Genomic DNA, 27,691 nt, shown 5'->3' with positions numbered 1-27,691 from the left:
ATGCAGTTTCTTTGAAGGCGTCTTTCCCTATTTCAGAAGGTACAGGACCAAGTCATGGGTCTAGTCAGCATAATTTTGTGCTCTGCACAATAGTAAGTAGTCTGTGCTTATAGAATAGTGTAAGGCAAATGTGTCTGAGTGTAAAACACACATGTATACAGTGCTGCTGCTGTGGTCCTGCAGCAGAATCATCTCCAGACGATCAAAGTGCCCGTGTGTTGTTCTCAGTTGCTGCAGCCCTGACTGCTTCACGCCAGTCCAGGGGAGCTGCAGGCAGGAGCTGCACCATGGTATTCTGCGTTTTTCTGCTGTGCAGATCTTAAGAGATCTTTGGAGCTGTAGAAATTTGGGGATTGGGCAGGAGATGTCAGAGAACTTCTTCGTTAAATGTAAAGTGATCAGATTTGCTCGGTCAACAGCTGTGGTGATCCAAGTCCAGTATTGTCACAGGTCCTGTTTGACAAAGCACCATCCGCAGCAGTCTGTCAGCATCTGGAGCAATTTTATTTATTTGAAGCACATCAAGATAGAGAATTGTTTCTAGCCTTAGGAGAACCAAAGTAAAATCTACTGTAGAGCTGTCTGGAGGTACTCTGTAACTAGAGTAAGCATTTACAGTGCCAGATGATGAAAGCATTTTGCACGTTATTGGATTGTAGTGGCTTCCTCAGCGCTGCATTTCGTGTGTGCAGGAGGGAGGGGTATGGTTTGTTTCACAATGATTTGAAGCGTATTTGTCCCTTATCACAAATGAAAAATGGCCAAAGCTGTTAGGCCTGTGCCTTATAATGCTTCACACTAGCACTTGTTTTGAAAGGGATGGGGAGCTCATGAAAGTGCTGATTCAACCCAAGGCACAGTATTGTTAGCCATTGCTATAATAGAGTGAGGTTTTATAAGCCAACAGCTGGAGGAATTTTTAATACCCGAAGTCTGGATAATCAACGAGAGTCCTGACCACTCTGGTGGTGCTGGAACCAAAGGCTGTAGTGACAGCAGACTTTGAACAGCTGAAAAGCTGGGGACAGCATTTCAGGGCTACACAAGCAGTGTGGTTTGCTCAACAGCACTGATTCCACGCTCCCATCTGCTTTAAGGCTGTAGTGAAGGGATGAAATTCCTGTCTCATTCCCTCCTCCGGGAGGATTTATCTTGGAATTTTGAAACCTAACCTCCTTCTCCATCCCTAAATTTAAATCCATAACTTCTGACAGAAGACAGAACCATATGTCAGTGAGTCACAGGGCACAGCCGTCCTCCATATATTTGTGATCTACTGTTGGCATTGGGAGTTTGCTGTAGGAACAGGAGCCAGAAGAAGAATCAGCATGGCAAGAGTCATAGAATCACTGAGGTTGGAAAAGACCTTTAAGACCATCAAGTCCGACCTTTATCCCTGGACTGCCAAGTCCACCATTAACCATGTCGCTAAAGATACGTGTGTTGTATGGGATGTGCACTTGGGCTGCTCCTGCCCTGCTAAGGAGCATGAGATTAGCCTCTCCTGTGCTTGGTGAATGAGCACTGGGAGTGGTGGAAAGATGGTCAGTGTATAATCCAAAGGTCACCTGAGGTGATCATAGAATCCCAGACTGGTTTGGGTTGGAAGGGACCTTAAAGCTCATCCAGTTCCAACCCGTGCCACAGGCAAGGACACTTTCTGCCAGACCAGGTTGCTCCAAGCCCCTGTGCCCAACCTGGCCTTGAACAGTGCCAGGGATGGGGCAGCCACAGCTTCTCTGGGCACCAGTGCTGGTGCCAGTGCCTCAGCGCTCTCACAGGGAAGAATTTCTTCCTAATGTCTAATCTCAATCTCTCCTGTGAAAGTTTAGAACTATTCCTCTTGCCGTGTCACTGCAGGCCGCATGTCCTTCTCCGGGTTTCTTGTTGGCTCCTTTTAGGTGTTAGAAGACCGTTACAGGGGCTCCCTGGGGCATTCTCTTCTCCAGGCTGACAAGCCCAAATCCAAGAAGCACCAAAAGCCCTGTGTTGTTTGATAGATGTGCCACAGTCTGAAGCCTTGCTACACAGACGAAGTCACTTAAATGGAAAGCTCATCACCCCAGCAGAGCCTTCTTGAGACTGCAGGCCAGTCCCATCTTCCCTGGCGACCTTGGGGAGGGGGCGAATAGTCTTAGAGGTGGAGGAAATGCGGGTGATGGGCTCCTTCTAAGCAGGGACGGTCTGTGCTTTTAATTAATTAGCTGTTTAATGTGTCTGTGCAGTGGCATGCCTACCTAACGTGCAATTACTATGAACATGCGGTGCAGATGGCTGTAATTACCCGTGTTGATTTCTGCAGTAAGCACACATGCAACACGTCAAGTTGTCATAAAAATTCACATGTATTTGGTGACCTGTTTTCCTCCCTTCGCTGTGTATGAATATGCTTCCCTGACCATCCTCTGTACACCCAGGTTCCCTGGAGTCACTGCTGGGCTGTACCCACCAAGCAGAGATAAGACTTTAGTTTTTACCACATACACAAACAACTTGGGCAAGCTGAAGATGACTCTAACTTAGGTTTTCTCTGTGCTGTCTACACCCATTGCTTTGGACTACATTTTGCCTGATGATGGTGCAGAAGCAGGGCTCTAGGGCTTCTGAGGCTTTCATGTATCTGTGGTGTCTGATTGGCCTTCAGGGCAACTGTTTCAAACAGGGCAGCTGGTTCTTGCTCTCAGCCAGTCTTGAGTTGTGTGTCAGGGCCTTGTGCAACTGCCCTGCAGTTGCCTCCTAGAAACGTAAGAAATCATAGAACTGTAGAACGGTTTGGGTTGGAGGGGACCTTAAAGCTCATCCAGTTCTGACCCCCTGCCACGGGCAGGGACACCTTCCACTAATCCACCCTGGCCCTGAACACTGCCAGGGATGGGGCAGCCACAGCTTCTCCGGGCACCCTGTGCCAGCGCCTCAGCACCCTCACAGGGAAGAATTTATTCCCAATGTCTAATCTAGATCTCCCCTCTGTCAGGTTAAAGCCATTCCCCCTTATCCTGTCACTACAGGCCTCTGTCAAAAGCCCCTTTCTAGATTTTTTGTCAGTCCCTTTAGGCGCTGGAAGGTGTTCTGAGGTCTTCCCAGAGCCTTCTCCAGGCTGACTAGATCACCCCATGGTCTGTCTGGTCCTGCAAGCTGTGGCTGATAGTGCTAGTAGAAGATGATACTTAGGACACAGTGTGACTGTGGCACCTTTCTTCAGTCTCTCACTTTGTATCCCCAAACACCCACACCTTCTGAAGGGGGGATATCAGGGTGACATGCCTGCACATTCCTTTAGGGATCTGTTGTCCATGAATCTGTCTAACCTCTTTTCAGACCTGCTGGATATGATCTGTTGCCACAAGCTACCGTAGCAGCAAGCTCCCTAAGTTTACCTCCCACTCTAAAGAAGCACTTTTGCCTGTTTTAAACTGGCAAAGCACTTGAGCTTGCCTGGCTGCTGGATCACATGGCCAGATGAATCCCTGCAAGGGTTTTTATTAATAAAAGCCCAGATGCTAAGGAGGATTTGTATTCAAAAGAGTTAAAGGTTTGGGGAAGCGATCAGACCTTCTTTTCCCTGGGGTATGCCTAGGGGAAGGGGACAGTGTCAAATAGTTGTGATGCAGCTTTAGAAAGGAAATAGAGCTGCTTGGAGTGACCTAAGAACTGGGAGATCCTGGTTGGCAACAGGAGTGGGTACTGCCAAAACCTCTGTTGACTTCCATAATGAATAGTGCTTGCCTGAACTGGATAATGGGCTCCCTTCAAGCCTAGGGACTGAGGAGCTGCTTATCCATGAGCCTGAGTTCTAGCTGACTAAGTGGCAAAGGCAATTTAGGGGATGTATGCATCAGAAAGCATTTCTGGGATTGCTAAGCACAGCTCCAGGTATAAGCATTGAGCACCATCTGCTCTGAGATAGCTCAGCACAGAGGAGAAAAGCTCTAGAAACTGCTATTGTCCTGTGCATTGCAAACCCAGAGGGAAGCAGAAAACAAGGGAGAAGTCCTGGCTGCTGCCATTCGCCCTGGAGGCGGCGGTGGGTGGGTGTACCTGCCCTGCAAACTGCTTTGGGCAAAAAGCTCTGTCAGAATGAAAGACCTGTGGATAATTCATGTGTCTGCACTTCTTTGTGGAGTGGCATTAATCTTTGCATCAGGAGGCTGCTGCTTTGTCTCTGGGGGTTAAATCTTGAAGGCTTGTGATGGCAGTTAAAAAGCTGGGGGTACAAAGGGAAGTTGAAAGGCGGCTTGTAAGAAAAATTCATGTCAGGGAGTGAATAATCTGGAGACCTTGTGTAAAGGAGAGCCCATCTTTGGCTGATGACTCTAATGTAGTCAGTAGTGCAGAAAAGAACTGTAAGTACTTCCAAATCCGATGGCTGTCCTTTCTTTCTACAGCAAAAACATCTCTTTGTGATCATTTCTCTGCAGGCTTTTTTGTCTTTCTCTTAGCAGGTATGGGCCCTGTTAAATATTTACTTTTCAACTAATATTTTCTCTATCTGGTTAATTTGTTTGGGGACACTATTTCTTGGGGGGTTTTAAAGCTTGTTTTGTGAGGCTGATGGGTAAAGCCTTCCTTTTTTGACAGCCTTTTTACTCATTCTTTAAAGCTTCTCTTTGATGTGAGCTCACAAACACAGATCTTATTCTTTTTATTTCTTTTCCCCTGTCAATTTAAAACCAGTTATGAGTACCACAAACTATTAAAAACAATCTAAGCTAAGCTCTCAAGTGACAGATATTCAGGGCCTATCTCTTATTTTCAGGACTATACAGTTTTGAGGAAACAAGAAAGGATGCTGCTTGGTAAAAAGCCACGATTGCAGCAGCTCCAACAACTGCTTCTATAAAAATTTATCTGGAAAAAGAGCAGTATAATGTCCTTGTGAGTTTAATATACCAAGAAACTAACTATCCATGCAGTCATGCTTATCCTGAATTTCAGACTTTGAGGTGCTGATTGAAGCTGCTGAACATGAGCCAGCTTGTGCCCAGGTAGCCAAGAAGGCCAAGAGCATCCTGGCCTGTATCAGCAATAGTGTGACATCAGGGTCAGGGCAGTGATCTTGTAGGCACATGTTATCCCTTTCAGGTCGGGACAGGCCATCTGCAGTCTATCCTTGGTGCTGTGGGAGTCAGGTGAGAGTAAGAGAATCAAAGGATTCGTGGTGAACCTTGGTAGAACACATGGCTGTTTCCATTTCCAGACTTTTGTCTGTCAGAAGTAGCCGTGTCTGCCAGGTCCTGAAGCTGTCTGACTAGGAATGAGGACTGGTAGAAATGCCTTGGACAAGAGAGCCAAGTAAGGAAACCAGCTTTGAAAACTGTTAATAAAAAACTTGGATATCTCCTTAACAGTAATTTTTCGCTCCTCCGCAGCCAACTCTGACACGGCAGTGCAAGGTGGGAGGCAAGGAGCCCCACTGCCAAATGATATTAAGATCCCCTATCTTCACCTTTCTCAATGCTGTCATGATTTAAACCGAAGATTTTTTCCCAGTATGTAATGATTTTTAAATATATGGTTTTGTGCTGCTTGGTTTTTAATCTGGTGGTGTACCATTACCTGGCATTGCTCAGAGGTCCCTGATGCGCAGGGAAAGTCATGTTTCTCTATGATTTTTGCTGCTCAGAGGGTCTGCTGTAGCTGTGAACAGCAGCAACTGGGATGAACTTGGCTGGTTCAGGGCTCTGACAGGCCAAAATAGTGTCTTTCAACTCTGTCAGATTGAGTTTCCCGGTATCCAGATTTTCTGTAAGTGGAGTTTGTAACTTTACCTTCAGAAGATCTGCCAAGCTCTTTTGTTCCTACCTTTTTGGTCTGAATTAACTGTTTTCTTATGGGCAATTTCCTCATACTCCTTTCCTACAGCTACCTGCCAGTCCTTTACAGACATCTGCAAAACCTGGAGTGTTTGTTTGAAGTAACGTAAATGTTCAAGTTACCAAATCCCATCGGGATCCTTTATCTTTCCTACTGAAAGAGGGGATACCTTGTAAAGCTACTTCTCCATCTCCAACTCTGCATCCTCCCTGATGGCATGTAACATTTCCTGATGGCTTGCCTTCTTCCCTCTTGGTTCCCATGGCCAGATTTTGCAAGGTGCTTGGCACCCAGCACCTCACAGGAGAGAACAGACTCTCCCAGTAGCTCCCAGCAGCATCCATGGGTGAGCACACAGAAATGGCAGCGATGAAACTGAGTGACTCTGACTGAAGCGTCATTGCCAGCGCTCTCCCCAGTGCCCACATTTCTGTCTCAGCTGCTTGTGGACACAGCCAACTGCTACTGTCACAGGCTGGGCTTTGCTTTGTTTTGTTTTAATCCATCCATTTATGTGCCTGAATTTGAGCTCTTTGAAGATCCAACTGCTTGTTTAGATCCTTATGTGAGTACTTTGCAAGTCTGTCTCTCAGTCTCTAAACAACATTGTTCATAAACCAGAGTGGAGAATGAGGCCTGTCTCCATGGTTTTTCTCCGTCCTTCCTTGTGTTTAGCTGAGTATCAGGATATCTGGCATTTGCTGTATCAGAAGGTTATCTATAATTCATAAAGGAAAGCTCTCTACCTTGTCCAGTCTGGGAGTTAACAGTACCTTTAAAAGGTGCTTCCGAGATGCAACCTGATCTTGGGTCCTAACCTCTGTTGCAGCTCTCAAGGCTGTATGTCAGCACTGTAGCCTCTGCTTTCACTTTATTTATGTAAACACCAGCCTTCTACAAAAAAACCCAGAAGTCTAGACATATTGGAGCTGCTTCCTGCATGCCTGAATCACAGGTTACAGGGCTTCCCAAACCAGCCATCTGCCAGTGTTCCTCTCCTTTCAGCAGTAGTTCTGCAGCATTTGGTAAGGCCCCAGGAGGGCTGCCCACAGTACACAAGTATAGACTGTAAGGACCTTTCAGCAGGCTTGACAAGGTGAAAACCTGACTTGTCACACACACGTAGGTCAGGGTTCTGAGTTTAATTGAATTTAGTCATGAGGAAAGGATGTGCGCTAGTGGTTCTGGAGCCAGAAACCTCTCTGCAACAGAGATGCAGCTGTGGGTTTACAAGTTCCCTGGTAACCCTGAGCAGAGCAGAACCTCAGTCTTCATGTTCCTGTTGCATCCTTTTACATGCACACCTCTCTCAGCGAGGCAAGGCTTGGGCCAGGCAGAAGCTTTAGTGCTTGGAACAAATGGGGAAAGGCAACAGGACTGAAGCCTTGGTGTTTCTCAGTTGGCCAAGGAGCAGCTGCTGGCACACAAAGGATTTGAAGAGCAGGATTTTCAAAACCACCTGTGTTGACAAAACTGTTCCTGTTCCAGCTCTTTAGTGGAAACCATCAAGCTGGGAAAAAGTGCTTCTGTCATCCCAGTCTAACCTCTGTACATTCACTTGGACCTAACTGGCAGCCTACTGACTGATCTTTCCTCATTCTGTCCTTTGAAAGGCTTCCTGTTCCTTAAAACTAAGGCTGTGGCTGTGTGTACTGGTCATTTCCTTTGTGTGCTGCTTGGCTGTGTGGTCTCACCTGCCCTGCTGTAAGGACAGCAGGCTGAAAATTGGTCTGAAGTTGGGCTTGGTGCCACCTTTGTGGTCCATGTATGGAGCCAGCCATCAGTGATGGGAGGAGAGCCAAAGAGAAGGGATAACCCATCAGGGCAAACATCTACATGGCTTGTCAGTTCCTGCTGTGGCAGACACCAAATGCAGATGTGTGATTAAGAGTGAAGGCAAGGGTGATGAGAATATTGTGATCATTTGCCCCAGGATGCTCTCCCTGACTTGCAGCTTTGGGTATCGGAGGGGTTAACAGCCTCTTTGCACTTTCTCATTAGGACTGTGAAATGAAGAGCACGTCGTGTATTAAGGGAGTTTCAAGCGCTTTTTCTGTCCTGCATCAGGATGGAGAAACATAGCACATGATTTCCTGCACAAATCCTTTCATCCTGTCACAGAGTAACTAGATGAAGAGGTCTGTCCATCTAGAATATCACATCCCATTTTGCCAGACCGGGCGCAGGAAATAGCAGCGTAGTTTGTGTGCTCTCCTTCAATTTCCAGTCTCCTTGAATTTAATTCATTCTAAGAGATAGATTTGTTGCAGAAAAGCTCAGCTATTTCAGGATGGTGAGCGCTGGGAGGTGGGTGCTGGTTCCCCACAGCTAAGGCAGTGCAATTATACCTGGCAGAAGCAATCCTCAGGCTAAGGAGAATCTGTGTTCATGGGGTTTAAGGGACCTCATCATGTGCCTTACGGCTTAAATGGAAAGCATTAAATGGCCTGTACCCTGAAGGGGGAAATAACTATGGTCTCCTCAGGGCGCCTTTGCCACATGCTGACTGCCTGGCTTCTTTACAATTCACTTCTTTCATTGTGGAAATTGTCTGTCTGGTACACTGTCATTTTGCCCCATTGCCTGCAATGATGATTTCTTCGTTCACTTTCTGCTATTGAGACTTCAGTTTCTTGGAATTATTCCTTGTCTGATGACTTCCATTGCTAATTTCATTCTAAGTGATCCCTGGACAGCCACAACCATAAAAGCATGTAGGTGGCTGGGTGATTTGTCAGGGCTCTGCCTCTAAGGAGATGCTTAGCTTCAGTACTTTTATGAAGTAGTTTAAATAGTTATCATCTGTTTCATGTCTGCATTATGAAGCAATCCTAGGTATTGCTTTTTTCATTTTTAAGTCTAAACTTGTTGATTTCTAATAGCAGTTCCAATTTTCTGGCCAGCCTAAGACATCCCCATAGGATGGTGCCGGGCTCCAAATGCAGGGTTGGTTGTGTGAGCCACCCATGGGAGCACACTTGCCTTTCAGCCATGGAGATGTGTCCGTATGGACCTGAGTAAGAAGCATCCTTGTCATTTACTGTCCTGACTGGCACAGCAGCTGTGACAGGATGGTTTTGCAGGCTTATGAGGTGATGAAAATCTCTATCTTCTGCCTTGATAAGGTATTTATGTCCTCTTACTCCTCCAGCTTCTGAAGCAGAGAAAGGGGTGCTGCTAGTGACCAGCAATAAAGATGAACTGGTCCCAGCGGGTAAAATAAGATCCTTCCTCGCTTCCCCAGGCATGCTGTGGGATGTAATTGCACCGGTGGAAGGAAGGAGGTCATGTTGTTCTTTCAAAGCTACATCATTATTCTGTCATTGCCATTGCTTCCTTGGCATGTTGGAAGCTCAGTACATTGGTGGATTTGAATGTTTTATATATGCATATGCATATGTCCTCATACACTTTTTCCATTTGTGAAGCACATCCTAGGAGACTTCAGAGTGGCCACTCAAAAAAAAAGTAGCAACAAAGCATTTGCTATCCTGTTTTGTGGTTGGGGGAATCAGTTTGCTATGAAGTGGAAGGACTTGTTTGAGGTTGCTTTGGTAGCTCAGTGTTCAGATTTGTGTTTCCTGATTTCCCTGATTGTCATTAATACTGTTTCACTCTACTGTATTCTCAAGCTTCATGAGTTTCTACAGATAAAAACAAGTGACACGGAATGGTCAGAGATAAGTGATTGATTCAGCTAGGCTAAGAATAAAATGAGATTATTGTATGTTATATAGGCATGACAAAAATGTGATTCCTCTCTCCTCTTGGACCAGCGCAGCTTTAGGCTTCCTTTTATCATAGAATCCCAGACTGGTTTGGGTTGGAAGGGACCTTAAAGCTCACCCAGTTCCAACCCCTGCCACAGGCAGGGACACCTTCCACTAGAGCAGGTTGCTCCAGGCCTCTGTGTCCAGCCTGACCTTGAACACTGCCAGGTATGGGGCAGCCACAGCTTCTCTGGGCACCCTGTGCCAGCACCTCAGCACCCTCACAAAGAAGTTCTTCCTAATGTCTAATCTACAGGACAGCAGCATGGTTCTTGCTGCCTGTGTCACCCTACACCAGAGAGGAAAGGTTTGCTGACTGAATCCAGCTGTTCCCATCTGGATACCCAGAAGTGCCTGACTGGGCCAGTCGGGCCAAGATGTTCAGGGATGCTATAAAGAGCCTTGGATAGATAACACCTATGATATGATACAAATTAACATGCCACAGTGTTAAATAACAGACATGGTACAGTTACAGTAATGCTAACACATGCAAGAGCTGGTTCTTACTTAACATTATTTCTACTTTAGTATGAAATTTATATTTTTAGTCCTTGTCCCAGAGCATGAATAGATACAATTATTTTTTGCTGGGAGTACCATTAGAACCTATGCTGTGTTGCTGGCTGGGGTTAGGACACTGGCAGAGCCTGAGCAATTTGTCAGTAAAGCCTTTTCTAGGGTGGATGTAGGGAAGACAGTGTGAAAGCCTGGGCTCTCTGGAGGAGGTGGTTGCAGTGGGTTTGTGTGTGAGACACCTCTGATTGCTGTGGCTCAGCTAAGCAGTAAGCATTTGTTGCTCTGATGAAACACCTTTGGGAGACACATGTTGGTGTTCAGGATGGGAGAGGACTCATACCAGTGGGCTGGAAGGGAAGGCTGCAGTTAAAGGGGTGTATTTGCACTGGTACTCTGCTATGCATGGCACACGTGAAGCTGGGGTCTGAAGCTTGGCTGCCAGCCTCCTGGTGACCTGAACTAAAGGCAAGTTATGTCTCTGCTCCTGCTGGAAAGGTGGCTTTACACAAGGCTTGCTGCTCTCTATCTGCAGCAGAGAGGGGTGTTGGGAATGGGGGTAAAATCTGCAGATGCAGCCTGTAGAAAAAGGGTGGGAGGACAAAGGTCCATGTGTGAGCCTCACATAATCCTCATTTCAGTTACCCTCAAAGTACAGACAAAGAGATAATATACCACATTTTCCTAGAGCGTGAGAAAAGCAGATCTCGTATCAACACAAATGCTCAATTTGTCATGTATCTTAACGGGATATCCCCTTCGGTGTAGCTTAATCGTTGAGCTGGTTCCAGCTGTTGAACCAGCACTTTATGAAATCACCCAAACCCAGAACTGCATTCGTTCATATGTCCACTTGCGGTGTTTTTTAAATGGACCTCCAAAGCTGCACCTTGGTGGGAAAACATCTGCTTTTACACATGCACTTGGTGATAGCCATGTAAAACATGTGGGGTAGAAGGTCCTTCTGATAATGAGGGGAGCTTTAAAGCCCAGAGGAGACAAGCTGCTGGGTGTTGCAGGGGAATGATGTGTCTGTGTAAATTGAAGCATCTGTAGAATAGCTCACGGGTTTTAAGGCCAGGAAGATTGTCCCTGCTTCGAACTCTGCATTGTGTCCCCTTTGATTCAAAGTATCGTGGGCTGTGAATTATTATGAATAACCCTGTAAGGTGGTTTGTTTAAAAAAGCAAAGCAAATAACCCCTTAGCAATTATGCAAAGAAAACAGGATAAAAATCACAATCCCTGAAGTGATTACATACATACTCTCTTTCTTACTGGAGTGCTGGTTGTGAAGTTTTACCCGTTGTTTCAGCTTTCTGTGGGTTTTATGAAGACAGATAAGCCACGAAGCAAATCAAGCTTTCAGGAAGTTTGATAAACTCTGCCTTTTTTAATCACCCTGCATAGCTCCGGGTGTAAAATTTACACAGAATAGAGTCTGCAGGTTCAGGGACTAAGTAATCATTTTTGCTGAGCTGCAGAGCGAGCCCAAGAGAGCTGTTAGATGTCCTAAAATAAATAAATATTGAGCCCAGGGGAGAGATGAGTGTGTAATTACCTGAGGTCTGGCTTTTGTGCCCTCTCTCAAAGTTAATTTAAACTTTGGATAGCTGAAAGCTCTCTGCGTGAGGCAGCACCGGAACCTTGCTGCTGCCGGGGAATTTGTTTGGTGTGATGCTCTTACCTGGCTGCTTGCTGACTCAAGTCCATGCAGGTGAGGAAATCAGTGTTTGGAGGGGAGGTGTATGTGGGGTTTAACTAATAGTTGTGACTGTGAATGATAGAAAAGAGAAGGAGAGTAAAGCGCTGGTCCTGCATAGCATTCAGTTGCTTGTTTCAGCTTGCACAGCAATGGTTGGTTGGTTTTCTGCTTGTTTTAGGTTGGTGCTGATTTACTCATTATACTTAGGAAAGGATGAACACATGGTAGTTGGGGAGAATCAGACTTCAAACATGTTCAGTTTAAGGCAAGTCAGTATGATGGTACAGGTATTGAGCCTAGGAACAAAAGATACTTGTTAGAGATGAATTGTGTGGTCAGGCCTTGAGAGACTTGTGTGACTTCACACTGTCTCACTTCATCATGAGCTAATGCTCTCTTCCCTGGGAAATCCCATTTGCTTTGGTGGAGTTGCTCTAATCTCAAATTCGGTAGTGCATAGGGAGGTCATGAAGCCTGCCATATGTTTTTTTCAGTCTCTTTAAAACCAGATGTATTTGGCAATGTACAGATTTCTCACAATTCTTATTGAAGTCTTCTGCCTGCGGAAGTCAGCCCAGAGTTAAAGACATGAGTAGAGAATGCCAGCCTTGGATTTTCTTTTTCTTGCTGTTTTCAGTCCCTCCTATGCACTGTACCCAAGGTTGGTCCTGGCATACACAGGAGCCAGGCTGAGTTCTTTGCTCATTCCCTCTGCTTCTATTCAGCCTTCTAGTCTTTTTATATCTTGTCTCTTTGAGGCAAGTAGCAGCTGTAGCTGAAACAAGTGGCAGTAGTTTAGTAGCTCAGCAGTGATGCTCAGAGGAAGACATTATCTTTACCTTTTTGCATTTGCAGAATTGCCTTGGTTTTCAGAGGAGGTAGCTAAGTCATTGTAAGCAAGGAGCCCAGATCCAAACTGCACTTATTGTAAATGTGTCAGGTGCAGACTTTGGACACTTGGGGTTATTACTCATGAGGTTTGTTGCTTTTACTGCCTTTTTGTTCTTAATGTAACTGCATTAGCACTAACAACGGTGGTTTTCCTTGAACATATCCTGAATCACATAGAAGTATCAAGAAACAACTTGGCAAAACCTTTATATGCCAGCAGGACTACCCAACAAAACTGTGTATGATTGCTTGGTTTGCATTTTTATAATGCAAGAAATCATCTGAAACTGCTCTGACTTGAACACAAAACATGAAGAGATGATTTTGCTGTGGAAATTCTGCTGTTGCACATACTTGGTACAGCTGCTGGCTGTTGCACTTGAAGGCCTACCTGTAAAACTTGGAGGAACAGCTCCACGAATGCAAGTGGTTCCACATTGTGTCCCCTTAGCTTCAGCCACATAACTTGGAGTGGGATTTTGGCACGTAACTTCCAAAGGCACCTAAGAAAATAGATCATTAGGTGTTGAATTGGCTGTTTTACTCTGCTTCAGGGGTGAAGAAGCTGAAGTTCATGTGTTTTGCTGCACAGATGCTTCCGGCCCTGGTTGGTACATGGCTGTTAGAATCTGACCTGATTTTACAGATTTTTAAGGCATTAACTCCTGCCGCCTCTCCTGATGCTTTTGGACCTTTTTATATACCTTCCTTGGTTTTAAGTAGGGAATTTGAAAGAGTTCTTAAATTGGGTGTTAAGACTTTGCTAGTGCCTCTTTCACCTGAAATACAACACCTAGTTAAATTTGGGTTGGCAGTACCAAGTTTCATAAAGCCTTCCTTTTCAAATGCACTTCTTCCATGAGGCACTGATCTTCAGAAAACTATACACAGACATAGATACAAAGTATGAGAGGTTATAAGTCTAGATATAGCCACTGGATATAACCATGTAGAGCTAAGGGCAGCCCAGAATGTGTTCCTGCGCTGTATGTACTGTTTATGACTGTTAAGTGTTGTTTCTACTTCAGTTAAGATGAAATCTCTCCAGGGACTAGGCAGGATCTTCTGCATTTCCACTGTATTTATAGACCACTATTGTGGTCTATAAATCGTAACTGTTTATATGTAGATATAATGCTCACCTTAACCTTTCCATTCCCCTTGCAAAGAAATAACTGTATTGCTGTCTGTGCAGCATTCTTTATTTTCTTTATATTGTTAGAGAGAAATAGCATTATTTAGAGAAAAATAAATTGCAGCATTAAGGGCCAGATATATTTAGTGTGAAGACCACTAGTCATCCTGGTAACTGCGCCAGGATGCTGATAGAGATACATGGTGATGCACTACATGGACATCCCTTTTTGTACCTAAAAAGCAGGCACCTGGCTCAAGGGAGTGAACTAAGGGATGCTACATGGTGGGAGATGTTTCTGCTCACTTTTATTGTAACTAACTAGTACTGAGGATTGTGAGCCCTCAGAGCACGTCCTTATACACAACATTGATTGCTGCATTGTCCCTCATCCAATCTCCTTTTTGTCTATGAGCTGGGGATAGCCATGGTGACAGTGAATTATTTGTGTGGAAGGCTCTGTGCCTGGCAGTTTAGGGCTCTGGTTCCTTATTGCCCTGTATGCTGTGGACCTGTACAGTAAACTTGATGCTGATTAAACAGAATCCACAAGTTTTTGTGTCTTAAACTTTCAGGAGTTGTTGCCATTGTCTTCATTACCATCAACTGAAGATGAGAGGTCCTGAATTTGCATGGGAATTTCCCCTTCCATTCTGTAAACTTTATGGGCTATTTATTGTTTATGTGGTAAATACCATGTCTCTAAGGCCTTTCTGTCAAAATATCCAGGCTGTATTTGAGAGCAAATGGCTGAATAAAGAGCTTGTGTTTCCAGGCTTCTCCAGAGGGCTGGGAAGTTGAAGAGGACTAGTGAGTGATACATCTGCCCTTTCTACCTACACAAATTGAGCTCTGGAAAACTTTAGTGTGTAACCAAATGGTGATACACCCTGTATGGGGAATACTTGAAATATTGAGCAACTATTAGCTCATTTCCTTTTTCAATAATGCTGGATGTGGGTGGTCAAAACCTGCATCTGCATGTGGGATTTCTGCCTTATCGGGGAAGGTGAAACAGCAGGAGGATAGCGCTGGGAGTCAGAGTGGGGTTTTGAAAAGCAGATCTGAAGCTCATGGGGCTTAATGCAGTTCCTGCAAAATGTCATATGATACATTATAGGTATTCCCAAGGCAACTTCAGGTATTTCACACAGGCCAACCTGTGCTTGGATGTTCTTGGTCTCCAGGTTCTGATCTGTCTCCATCACTCATATAAGGAAATCAGCCTCCTAAAAGAGCCTTAAGATTTGTAAGGGTAAAATTTCCTGCAAGTGATGGCACTGTATCTCCTTCCTGTACTTAATCTGTAATGATGTCACTTTGACATACTTTCCTACCTGTGAGAATGAGGAGTTTACATGGAAATCGTTTTTTGTTAGGTTCCTGCATATGCTGTGTGTAGTTTGGCTTTGGCACAGTAATTTAAATACAAGGATAAATTTGGTCTCCCAGGCATATCGGCTTTTGAACTCCTGAAATTGCTGCATCTCTACCCACATACAGCAATCTAACCCCCTTGGTTTGGAGAAGGTTCCTTGAGGTATTTATCCAGAGGCTTCATGTAGCAGCATATAAAAAGGTTTCTGTTATTCACCTCCAGTCTGACCTGTAAAGACCCTTATTCCGTGTCCCAGAAAGAAACTTAGTCACTGCGGTAAAGAAGTACAGCTCTGACATCCAGTCCCAAATTGCCTGAAACTGCACAGGAGGACTTCTCCTGCTGAGTCCTCTGACTCAGTCCCTTGAGCTACTAAACAGACTTAAAAAGACTGACTGTCTTGCTCTAAAACATCTGCCCAAATAAGCCTTTTCTTTACAACCAAGAGCAGTTTCCCCTCACTGCTTGTATGTTACATCCACTAGCATAATGGCAACTACAGAGAGCAGTAGAGAGGTGTTCTACTTTGAATTCTTGGAACAGATGTTGGGAATTAGAGCTTGCAACTCATAAATAAAAGGTTTCTTTTATATGCAACTCTCCTCACCAGACCAGGTGTCTAAAATACATATGAAAAAGCTAACAGGTGGCACGTACCCAGTTTTCTGGGGGAAATTTCCATTAAGTTGAATGACCACATCAAAATCACAGAAAAGGAAAGAAACCAAGAGAGCTAAGAAGTGACAAGAGAGAGGTTTTTGAAGACAGTTTGGAAGCAGTTGGAGTATTGATGTGGCTGACAGGCAAGAGGGCTGTTCAGGCAGCAGAGGTAGGAGATGGGGGATGAGTTTTATGACTAATGTTAAAGTAATCTGAAGGGACAGCACAGAGAGTGGTGAGAGGTGAGCTGAGAGAATAAGAAACATGTTTTGCACTGAAAACAGTGATCTAGCTTCCACTGAGCAAACAGGAGCTTCGTGCATATGTCCAGAAGCTGATTTGTCCGTAGATCAGTGGAGGAGAAAACAGGTAGCAAAACACATAATTTTGCCTTCACTTTTACAACGTTTTTCTGCATTGCTAAAGCTTCTTGGTGTGGATGGAGGAGAGATGGTGGCCCTTCAAAGGGTGTCTCTAGTGATAAGCTCTGTTTAAGGGTAATTTCACTGCTGGTAATTAGCTGACACTCTGCAGCTGTGATAGTAGTGCATACAAAATACTATTAGAGATCAAGCTCAAGGCTGGTGGGGAAGATAAAGGAAACAACTGTTCTTTCTCTTCCAATACATGATTTGGGCAGCAATGAGTGAAAAAAAAACCCTACGTGTCAGGCACAGAACAAGTGGGCTGTGGGGTTTTTTTCCTTTCCTTTATGCTTGGCAAACTCTCAAGTTTCAGGTACCAAAATGCAGTTTCTAGTGCACAGGATGGTATCTTCTTGCTGCTCCAGAACTTGTAGTGAACTATTAAACTGCAGCAGCATTTCATCCCTGGGCTTCCCACACCTCATGTTGGATGAAGTGATCTGGAAAGCAAAAATACATGAAAGACTGAGATGGTTTTTGAGAATTGAAGTGCTACATAGGTAATCTGATTATTTTGAGAAAGATGCTGTGAAAAGTGGTCCTGATGTATATATTAGCTCACCTGAGGGCAAAGTGGACTTCTTAAGGGAAAAGAGTATGTGCAGGAGAGCTTGGGGTTAGGTCAGTGGGCAGAGGTCATGCTGTAAAGCACATGAAACCCTTGAACTGATGATTGTGCTGAATGAGGAGCTAACTCTTGACGGTGCTGGTGCACAGCTGCTCCAGGAAAACAGGTGTGCTCCCTGCAGAAGACAGCAGTACTTCAATTAGGTTTTCTCCCTTCTGAGGCTCTCTGCTCCATCTTACACTTAGAAGAACTGCAGTAAAGGACAGGTAACCACGCAGAGCGCGTTCGCTTGTTTTGCATAACTTTTCGTCTTCTTTCCTCCTGGTTCCTTGCACTTGGATGTAATGTGTTAGTGAGCTCCTGCTTTCAGCTTACCAGCCTGCCTTCTGCAGGGTTTGCATGGCTGGCTTCAACTGTACTCCTGCTTGTGGTGATCACTCCATGCTTGTGTGATCATGCAGCAGGGTGGCAGTTCTTGTGATTTGCCTGAAATCAGGTTTTAGACAGACTCTTTATGTCCTTGATGGCATCTTTAATCAGAAAACCCCAAACCAACAGCACTGAAGCAAATAAGGCTTCTCTTTTCACAGAAGAGTTTGATTTCAAAGCTGTCATGTAACTGGCAGGAACAGAGGAGCACTACCAACTAGGAGAGCAGAAGATAAAATAGTTTGGGCTCAATAAGTTGTACCTAGGAGCTTTTCAGAAAATTGCAGCAATTTCCTTTTAACACCCCAAGCAGTGCACTTCATGCTGGCACGTACCTTGAAACAGAGGTTAATAGTACCAGATGTTGGCTTGTAGTATTATAAACTCTTTGTATTACAGCAGCACACGGTGGCCTGGTTCAAAGTGACTGGCGCTGCATTGAGAAGGGCAGTCCGGGCGTTACCTGATGGGTAGGGATGATGGGACACAGAAATGCCAGGATGTGACTTGCCCCGAGTTATGAAGTGTTTCTTTCAGGGAATAGAAATCATTTCTCATGAAACTCAACAAGTAATACGTAGGTGATATCAGTTTTGGCACTTAACCCTGGTGTAATGTGCTGTTCTGGAAGTTTATAAGGCACCCAGCTTGATCCTCTTTAAAAGTCTGAGATCTTTAATCTCAGTGTCTGTGACTTTATGGGGAAACCTGGAAGTGAAACGGGAAAGTGTCAGTCTCTTGAATTTGCCCTAATCCCACAGGTTACAGTAAATGGGTGGTGGCAGTGTATTGTATATCACGGTGCTGCGCATGACTGATCAGATGTCCTTCAAATGCTATTAACTTCAATCCAGTTAATCTATTTTCCTGTATGTTGAAAACAAAGCAGTGCTCGTTGAGGGATTAGGGGAGGAATTAAGTATTTGTTCTCTAATCCTGAGTGTTTATAAATCAGTAATAATTACTTTAGGTGCTTTTAGAGAGTTTACATGCCAGGTTTTGTAATAATTTCGTGATCCATCTGGCTAATAAAAATACTTCATTGCAGGAGAAGAAATAAAATCTATTGCTGTGAAGTGTAAGCATGCAGCTCTCTTGCTTAATGGGAACTAACTGCTGTTATTATGGATTCTGATAAGTTAAAAATAATAGTGGGGCTAGCCACATCCTACATCAGTGCCTATAAACATGCTGCATAGATTCAGCCCAATCTATGGAAGAAGAGAAGAAAGCTGAGCCTAGGGCAGTGGAGCTCCCCTGTTCATAGGAGTAAATCTATGTGTTAGGTGTTTCTAAGTGTATAGGGGGTTTGGGGATGCTATTTGGGGGTGAGGTTGTTTTTTAGGGCAGGGGGGAAATGATAAGGCATAGGGATACTACTGGAAAATAAAAGATCCTGCAGTGTTTTTGTCCCCTGGTTGGCAGTGGTGTTGCAGACACTATGCTGTAGTGCAGCAGTGCTGAGGAATGCTGTGTGTGTGTGAAAACAAAGACATCAGTTATCTTCAAAGGATCATCTTTCCACTGATAAGGACAGTGGTCTCAAAGCAAAGCAAAGCAAGTTTGGCTGAAGCAGGAAATCTTGCACTAAGCATTTAGCAGGGCTATTGATTGCCCCAGATTCAGCTTTTAATCCTTCCTTTAATCACAAATCAATTCCACTGGGTGTTCGAGTTTCTTTCATTTCTCACCCACATGCTTCAGACTTCTGAACAACAGAGTTCCCTGTTCAGGGCTTTGGGAACTGCAGCCCAGCAGCACCCCACATTCCTGCCACTTCAGTGCAACCAGACAGAAAGTGCTCGGAGCAAGCACATCTATCAGGGTTTGCTGTGTTTCTGTCTTTATACTGGAAGGGTGGAATCCTTTCCAAGCACAAACGCAGGCTGGGTGAAGAGTTGTCGTGGTTTAACCCACAGCCAGACAGCTTGTTACCCACTCCCCCCCCTTTCTTGCCCTCCCCCTACTCCTGGAGGGACGGAGAGGAGAATCAGAAAGAATGCAACTCCCACGGGTTGAGATAAGAACAGTTTAGTAACTAAGGTATAACACAAATCACTACTGCTACCACCAATAATAGTAATGATAAATGAAATAACAAGGGAAGAGAATACAACACCCCATCACCAGGGACCGATAACTTGCCCCCCCAGCCCGACAAGCACCGACCATACCTCCTCCAACCCTGCCGTCCACCCTGTCCTTCCGGCTAACTCCCAGTTACATCCTGGGCATGACGTGCTGTGGTATGGAATACCTCTTTGGTCAGTTTGGGTCAGGTGTCCTGTCTCTGCTTCCTCCCGGCTCCCCTCCTCCCTGGAAGAGCATGAGGCCCACAAAGTCCTTGGCCAAACCAAAACATCATTGCTTTTCAGCTTTGTTCCCAGCTGAAAGTCAAAACACAGCCCTGCACCAGCTACCAAGAAAGAGAAAAATGACTGCCACTGCTAAACCCAGGACAAGAGTGGATGGAGAGCAGCCCTGAGGAGAAGGACTTGGGTGTGCTGGGTGATGAGAAGTTCAACATAACCTGAAAATATGTGCTTGCAGCCCAGAAACCACCTGTGAGCTTGGTGTGCATCCTAGGTCCTAGGTGTCCCTGCCTATGGCAGGGGTTGGAACTAGATGAGCTTTCAGGTCTCTTCCAGCCCAAACCATTCTGTTATGCTATGGTTCTCCCTAATACTTTGTCTCCTCAAAGTCCTTAATAAGCTTGGGGCTTTTCTAGAAAGTTTGTTTTTCTTTCCTTTGATCTGCATTTAACTCACAGAATTGATAGGAGGACATGGGTTATGCTCCTGCCTGTGTAACTCTCAACCTTCAGTATTGACTTCTTGAAGTTAGTGCCAGAGCTTGGCTTTTGGGCCTCTTGAGAAACAGGAGGACTGGCAAACACCACAAATACGTGTGAACATGTATGGTGTGCCACTCTGTTTCCATCATCTCCTTGTTTGCCGCTGCGCCAGCTTTTCCTGGCATTAAGATGCATCTGTTGCAATTTATGGGGCAGTGGTATCTGCTGCCAGTAGAACAGCTACAGGGTTTTTAGGGTGCAATGTTTCAGTCTGCTCATAGCTGGCTTTTAAGATCCTGGTTCTAATGTATTACTTAGCTAATGTTCATTACTCTCTTACACTGGTTCAAATGAAAGGGACTCAATTGTTGTGCCTATATTTCACAGAAGTGCTTTATAATGACTAAATAATCATCTCCACAGGAGGAAGGAAACAAAATGGTCCGAGAGAGAACAATTCTGAAACCTTTGGTGCAGTTTCTTGTTCCTAATTAAATATATTTTGTTGTAATATTTTGGGTATAAATCTGGCTGCAACAGCATTCTAAAAAGAAAGAACCAAAGCTCAAGGCTTCTGGATTGGTTGGTTTTCTTTAAATACAGCTAAATTTTAATCTTGAACTCTTGGAGTTGCTCAGTGGACTGGTGACACAGCCACCTCCCTGGCATCTACATGCTGCCATGGAAGGGAGGGTGCCTTGCCCTGCTTGCACCAGCCCTTAGCATGGGTAGATAGTCCTGCACACTGGAGGTCACCGTCTCGCTTTTGGAGTGATTGAGCTACGCACTGTCCCAAACTCCAGATCCACAGCAACACCATAAACCTTAACACAACACTTGGGTGGCTCCCTGCCTTTCAGTACTCTGCAGCACTAATGCTTTGTGTGGTTCTTTATACTCTCAGTCTTGTTTGATGTATCTTTCAGCATCACTTTCATTTATTAGTTTCTCATGAGTTCTTAACCACTGTTTTCTATAATGGTAAAACGTATCTGTGTATATGCAGAAAAAGACAGGTGAGAAATGTGGTAACCATGGGTGTTAAGAAGCGTGCTGGGTTTGGGATTTTTATTGCCGTGGTTTTGACAATAGCACATTACTTACAAGCAGGACAGCCACAGCTGAGTTAAAGTTCCCCTCTATAGTAAAACTCCCCCAGCTTTACAGTGCCTCGTGCCATTATTTCTGTGTTTATGCCACATCTATTTGGTGACATAATCTGTCACCCACTTTTAATACCTTCCTCTACTCTCCTACACTGCAGTAGTAGGCATGTTATTTACTGGGCAAATGTTGGTGTTTCTATTAAAATTACATTGAAGCATGACACACCAGTGGAAGGAGTTATAAATGGGCGGGGGGACACTTTCACAGATGACTTACTTAGCTGGTGGCAGAGCCGAAATTTGGACTGCTGCTCCTCGATTATAAAGCAAGAGCCTGGCTCATGGACCACATTCTATGGGAATTCAAGGTCGTCTTGGGACTGCAATATTACTGTTGTTTTACATCTTCTTTGGCTTAGTTATAGAGAAGATGAACCTCTCCGCCCTGTACCAGGCTGTGGAACAGCCTTTAAATGTCAGCATTGCCATTAGTGGACATGTCACAGCCCTTTCCTATTTTCCACATTGATACCAATTGCATCTGCCCTTGCCGTATCACCGTGTCTGGCCGAGGGGACTCCTAAACAGGATACATCTGAGTTGGAGAGGGAGTTTGATTGGGCCCAGGAAGGATGTTTTGTGGTTGGTGTGGGATGTTTTTTATGGGTTGTTGGGTTTTTTAAAATATCCAACATATATATATATGGAGATGTGTATATATATCCATATTTGTCCATATTCATATATATGTGGATATATATACACACATATATATATTATATCCTAGTGTACCCTTTAGCCATTGCTTGCTCAAAGCCTGAACCCATGAGAAGGTGATACTTTCAGTATCTAACCCCAAGTCAAGGCCAGTAGGACTCTTGATCTTGGCTGTAATGAGCTTGATACTGTCAAATCCTGAATGTTCCTGCCTGCACAGCTCTCCTAAACAGGGTATTTATTGGGTATATTTATTTTACTGGTAAATATTTATTGACCCTAAATATGATCTTGTAAGTCAAGGCTTTCCATTCAGTAATGATTTGTCCGCTTCCTCCAGTACTGTTTTGATATTGGGAAGCTCGCTGAAGGAAAAGGGAGGCTCTGAGGACAGGATATCCCTCACACAAAATAAACACACACAAGACAAAATATGAAACCATCTTTAGCAGTTAACAGAAGAAAGAATGCAAAAGGTGATGAATGGCAGAAGGTGTAAAAGGCTGATTTTCAGCTCCTGCATTACTCTGCTAGCATGTGGTGCTGTGAGGAAAGCAATGTGATCTATGAAAATCAAAACATTGACTGTTTGAGCTGGAGACTTCACTTCTGAAGGGTGCCAAATCCTGTTAAATTTTAATAAGAGTTTAGATAGAACTCCTTGTGTGTCGCTGCTTGAAAAACAAGACTTGAGTCTGATAACAGCAGAGAGCCTATGAGTTAACACCTGCAGCACAGCATGTGGCTTTCAGAGCTGACATATTGACTGCTCTGGAAGGCGCTGTGGTCAGGAGCGATGGGAAGCAATTCCTTTGGCCAAGCTGTCAAAACTGCTGTGCAGTTGCTTTTGCTGCCTCCAAGCTACATGAGCTTACCTGGCACGTGGGGCCTGTCACCAGGGGAAGGGGAGGATTGGTGGAGTTTCTTAGATGGCCTGGAGCATCCAGCCCTAGCTGTATGAGAACAGAGGAGTGAAGCGTTGGGGTTTTACTACTGTAATCATAGCTCGGCCAGTACGTAATATCTTAGGTTTTGTTCGTGTTTATAGGTGGTGACAAAGTGTGATCGTACCTTTATCTCCTTTTTGGGCATGTTTTCTTAAAACAGAGCACTGGTTTCACACCAGGCCCACCTCTTCTACTGGTGGTTACAAGAGCTGAAGTGTTCCTCCAGTGTTGAGTTGTAACAAGTAGTTTAATGAGAACAATGACATTCAAATGGATGAGATTTGTGAAAACACCTGTATTTTTAAGAAGTTTTCTAAATGAGCTTTTCATGAGAGCTGAGAGGAAGGGGATGGAGGATAAGAAAGCTAAACTATTTTGAACCATCACTTTAAAGGCTTTAAAGTACCAATACTCATTAATTCCTTTGGCAGGTATTAGAATAATATTAATCCTGATGCACTGAATTGGTATTAGTGCAGGAGTCATAACGACTTCTGCAGGCATTCAGCTGTAATTTAGCATCAATTAGCTAGGCCATTATTTAAAAGTGTTATTTTAACACATTAAATTTCCCAGTGTGTCCTCAGGCAGTTGCTGGAGCTGCTGTTAGATTCTCTTATCACTCTCCATTTTTCTTTCTAGTTGTCATTGCTGTTCTCCTTTACTTGATAGTGTGTGCTTCACACAGGGCTCGTCAAGGGTGACTGGCACTATGAGCTCACATGCTGCTTAATCTAATTCAGCTGCAGGAAGCTGCTGCACGGGGTGGTCCTGGCTGTCTCCAGACCTCTTCCCTCTCTTCCTTTTCCTCCCTTGTAGGACATCTAACATTTCCAAAGGTAGGATTTTAAACCTTTGAACACATCCTCTGGGCCACATAACCGCTGCTCAGTGCAGCACTGTGCTACAGCTTACAGAATCATAGAATCACCTAGGTTGGAAAAGACCTTTAAGATCATCAAGTCCAACCGTTCCTCAGCACTGCCAAGGTCACCACTATCCCATGTCACTGAGGGCCTCATCTACACAGTTTATGAACACTTCCAGTCACAGTGACTCCACCACTGCCCTGAGCAGCCTGTTCCAATGCCTGACTGCCCTTTCAGGGAAGACGTTGTTCCTGATATCCAGTCTAAACCTCCCCTGGTGCAGCTTGAGGCCGTTTCTTCTTGCTCTATCCCTTGTTCCCTTGGTGAAGAGCCCGGCTACCCCCTGCCTCCATCCTCCTTTCAGAGAGAGATCAGGTCCCCCCTGAGCCTTCTCTTCTTCAAACTAAACCCACCCCAGTCCCTCAGCCGTTCCCCATCACGCTTGTGCTCGAGGCCCTGCACCAGCTCCATTGCCCTTCTCTGGCCCCTTCCAGCACCTCAATGTCTCTCTCACAGTGAGAGGCCCAGAGCTGCTGCATCCTCACCATTGCCCAGTACAGGGGGATGATCACTGCCCTGGCCCTGCTGGCAACACCGGTGCTGATACAGGCCAGGATGCTGTTGGCTTCTTGGCTGCCTGACCACAAGCTGGCTCATGTTAAGCAGCCATCAATCAGCACTCCCATGTCCTTTTCCATCATACAGCTTTCCAGCCACTTTTCCCAAAGCCTGGAGTGTTGCAGGGGGTGTTACGGCCCAAGTGCACATTGTAGTCAGCACCCAGAAATGTGGCATTTGTTCCTGTCCCTGTTCAGAGCTGCAAACAGATTCTCACTCAACTGCTGGAGGCTCTGTAGCTGTGCCAGTGCCCTGCTGTTAGAGGCTGCATGGCCTTACCTGTCACAGTGCTGCTTGTTCAGGGGAATACCTGTGCCTCCTACTGCAAAAAAGACAATGTTTGCTCATTTTATCTCCCTGTTCTTGGGGAATGCCCTAAAACCAGCTTCTGCCTTCAGAGACTGACTCTTACAATGTAGGTGTAAAATGTCTAGTACAGCAAAGCGCTCACACAGATTGCTCAGGGTTTCTGTATATTTCTGTAGTGCAAATTAATAAGAAAAACGTGATACTTGAGTGTGGAACAACCTTTTTCCCCATATAAGGTGTAAGAGCTCATCTGCAGTCAATCACTGCTGTGGAATAGTTCACTGTTTTGCATGGAAGAGTTTGGGATATGTTAGGCATTTTTATCTCAAGAGAAGAATAGCTTCTGCCTTGCTGTTTCCCCACAGCATGATGATGGATGCCTTGGAGGGGATTTGCTGCAGAGAGCTCTGCAGTCACTGGGACCGGCGCTTGGATTTATTGCCGCGGTGCTCCTGACTTTTGCGAAGGAGCCTGATGAACACTGCTTTTTATATCCTTGGGTATAAAGTGGGAGGTTCCCGTACGCTTCAGTCAATGTCCTCAGTATTACTACAAGTCCTACTGTGAGCAATTCTTCTGCAGACCAACAGATGCTCAAGTGTTAGCAGACCATGCCAAATCAGCAAATTTAAAATTAACAAAACATATGGCAATCACTAGCAAAAGCTCCTGATTTCAGTAGGACCATCCATATCACTCAATTCAGACACCTCCTGTACTGCAGTATATTTTGTTTGATGTACCAGATGCCTCTGTGAGAGTGGTGTGGGTGCAAGCTCACAACTGAGGACCTCTGAAGTTTCTTGTAGAGGATGGAAATACCCAGTTACTAATAGGAGAATGTTTTCCACCAGACATCCCCACCATATTGCTCCTCTCAGTAATAAACCTCACAAGAGAGCAGTGAAAAACTCTCTAAGTGGAAATGTACAACTCCACTAAATCTCTGATATTTAGTTGCTGTAAAAATGATGGGGTTCATGTCACTATAGGGTTTTCCTCCCACACTCCGTGGTTTCTTCATGCATCCCAGATCCATGAGCAGTAGTTGTGGGTCTCACTCCTCCTCCTGGTCCACAAGTACTTTCTCTTAAGCTAAATCAGAGTATGTAGCGTCCTTAATCGTACTTAGCTTAATGTATAGCTCCAGTTTTAGACTTTAAGGTAGACCTATGACCATGAAGTTTGCTAATGATACCTCTCCCCATAGTATATCCCTGCATTTAGTTATGTTTCACTTAGTGCCAATGTTACGATTTTTAGATGCAGTATGTTTTCATTCTAAGCAATCAGAATTCTTTAAAATGCTTTGCAAGTCTTTTTTGGGGACAATTGCTGTTTCTTGGTATTTTGTTCCTTTCCCTCTCATCGTCTGCCCTTTGTAAACACATCAGTTCTGTTGGGCCTTGCTTAACCTCAGTGCTGTTCATCAGACTGAGACTTTGATCTGTCACCTAGTCTATGCATTTGACTGTGTTTTCTGCACAGTGATGTGGACCAAGATGCTTTAAAAGGGATGGACTTTTCTGTTGTTTTGTGTGGTTGTCTAATCAGTCATTTAGCAGTTAAACCCCTGTGAGCAATGCAGTGGCCTTTCTTTATGTTCTTGGCTTTCATGCAAACTTCTGTGATGTGTTTGCTGAAGTATTTTAGATTTCTTCTGGTAGACCAGCAGTGTCCCCTGTTAGTAATGTCATCCCTCCACCTCCCTTCCTCTGAGGTCCCTCCTTTTGGACTTCTGTAGCCAATCAAGGCTGACACCACATCTAGTGAAGACTTCATGGCAGTGAGAACAGAGTCATTACCTTCCACCTTTTGTCTTTGTGAACATCAAAGAGTCGCAGGTGCCAGAAAGTGAGGTTTGGTTTAAGGTTCCCATAAAGCAGAACTGGCAAGTCCGCTTAGGTTTTCCTCTGCAAATTCTATCAGGACTCATAACCGAGCAGCAACTGCTGTTTGGTTGTCTCCTTTTGACCCAGCTGCTTCTGTGCTTCTTGCTGACGCCCATGGGTGCTAAAGTAGCAGCTGTCAGTATAACTCATCCTTTCTGTGAATGGCAGATTTGTACAGTGAAATGCTGGGAGCTGACGTTTTAGTGCAGAGATCCCAAGGGACAGCTGTTTCCCTGACTGTAACCACTGGTTATGGCTTTCAGAAGTCCTGAAGTAGTCAAGGGATCAAGAGGTCAAACCCTGGGATTTATCAGGGCAGTGTGCAGTAAGTCAGTGTATTATAGTAATGTGTCACTGCCTAAGGCACAGGTTGCAGAATTGAGGGATTTCCTAGTTTAGTTGTTTGAAAGGAGAATTGATCTTTTGTTCAATTCCTGCTGCATGTCATCAGTTGAGCTATTATTTCTTTATTTTTACACTGGGCATAGGCTATGCTTTAATGCTGTCTGGAGATGTTCAGTTCTCTCTTGGTCTGTTCAGGTTTTGATATTGCTGTCACTGTGGTTTCCGAGTACCTTCCAATGAGCAAGTAGTGACAGGACAGGGGGGAATGGCTTTAAATTGACAGAGCAGAGATTCAGATTAGACATTAGGCAGAATTCTTCCCTGTGAGGGTGCTGAGGCGCTGGCACAGGGTGCCCAGAGAAGCTGTGGCTGCCCCATCCCTGGCAGTGTTCAAGGCCAGGTTGGACACAGGAGCTTGGAGCAACCTGCTCTAGTGGAAGGTGTCCCTGCCTGTGGCAGGGGCTGGAACTGGATGAGCTTTAAGGTCTCTTCCAACACAAACCAGTCTGTGGTTCTGTGACTAGCATATGTCTTGTTTAATTTCTTGTCCAGTCCTTGGGGATGAAACTGATTTGGATATATCTTGCTAGTTAAGCTATTTATGTATTTTTAATGAGATACAGATGTGGCCATCTAAGCCAGTAGAATTTGCCCAATTGCCATCAAGTGCCAATCTTTGCATTTGGAGAGTTGCTGCTCCTAAGGATTAATCCTGAGGCAGCTGAATGCCCACAACTCCTCTTAAGGTAGAGGACGGGCAGTGGGTGCTTGATATCTCTCAGGATACCTGGGAAGAGAAGCTGG

General features: G+C 44.8%; 1 protein-coding gene across 2 annotated transcripts in view; it reads left to right on the top strand.

Moving 5' to 3' along the window:
- Nucleotides 1-27,691, top strand: part of GPC1 (glypican 1) — a 196,860-nt gene that overhangs the window by 14,408 nt on the left and 154,761 nt on the right. The window contains exon 1 of one of the 2 annotated variants that reach the window (XM_061378931.1): nt 17,035-17,127. The exons of the other annotated variant lie outside the window; for it this stretch is intronic. The gene's annotated coding sequence lies outside the window, so the exon portion shown is untranslated. Of the gene's footprint in view, nt 1-17,034; nt 17,128-27,691 lie in introns of those variants that run through there. 2 annotated transcript variants of the gene reach the window in all.

The sequence above is a fragment of the Neopsephotus bourkii genome, unplaced genomic scaffold (genome assembly GCF_033783945.1).
Source record: "Neopsephotus bourkii isolate Nb327-2 ecotype Australia unplaced genomic scaffold, CSIRO-AGI_Nbou_v1 NB_1768, whole genome shotgun sequence".
NCBI classification, from domain to species: Eukaryota; Metazoa; Chordata; class Aves; order Psittaciformes; family Psittacidae; genus Neopsephotus; species Neopsephotus bourkii.
The sequence above is the reverse complement of the archived record's forward strand: the minus strand, read 5'-3'. Positions and strand labels throughout refer to the sequence as shown.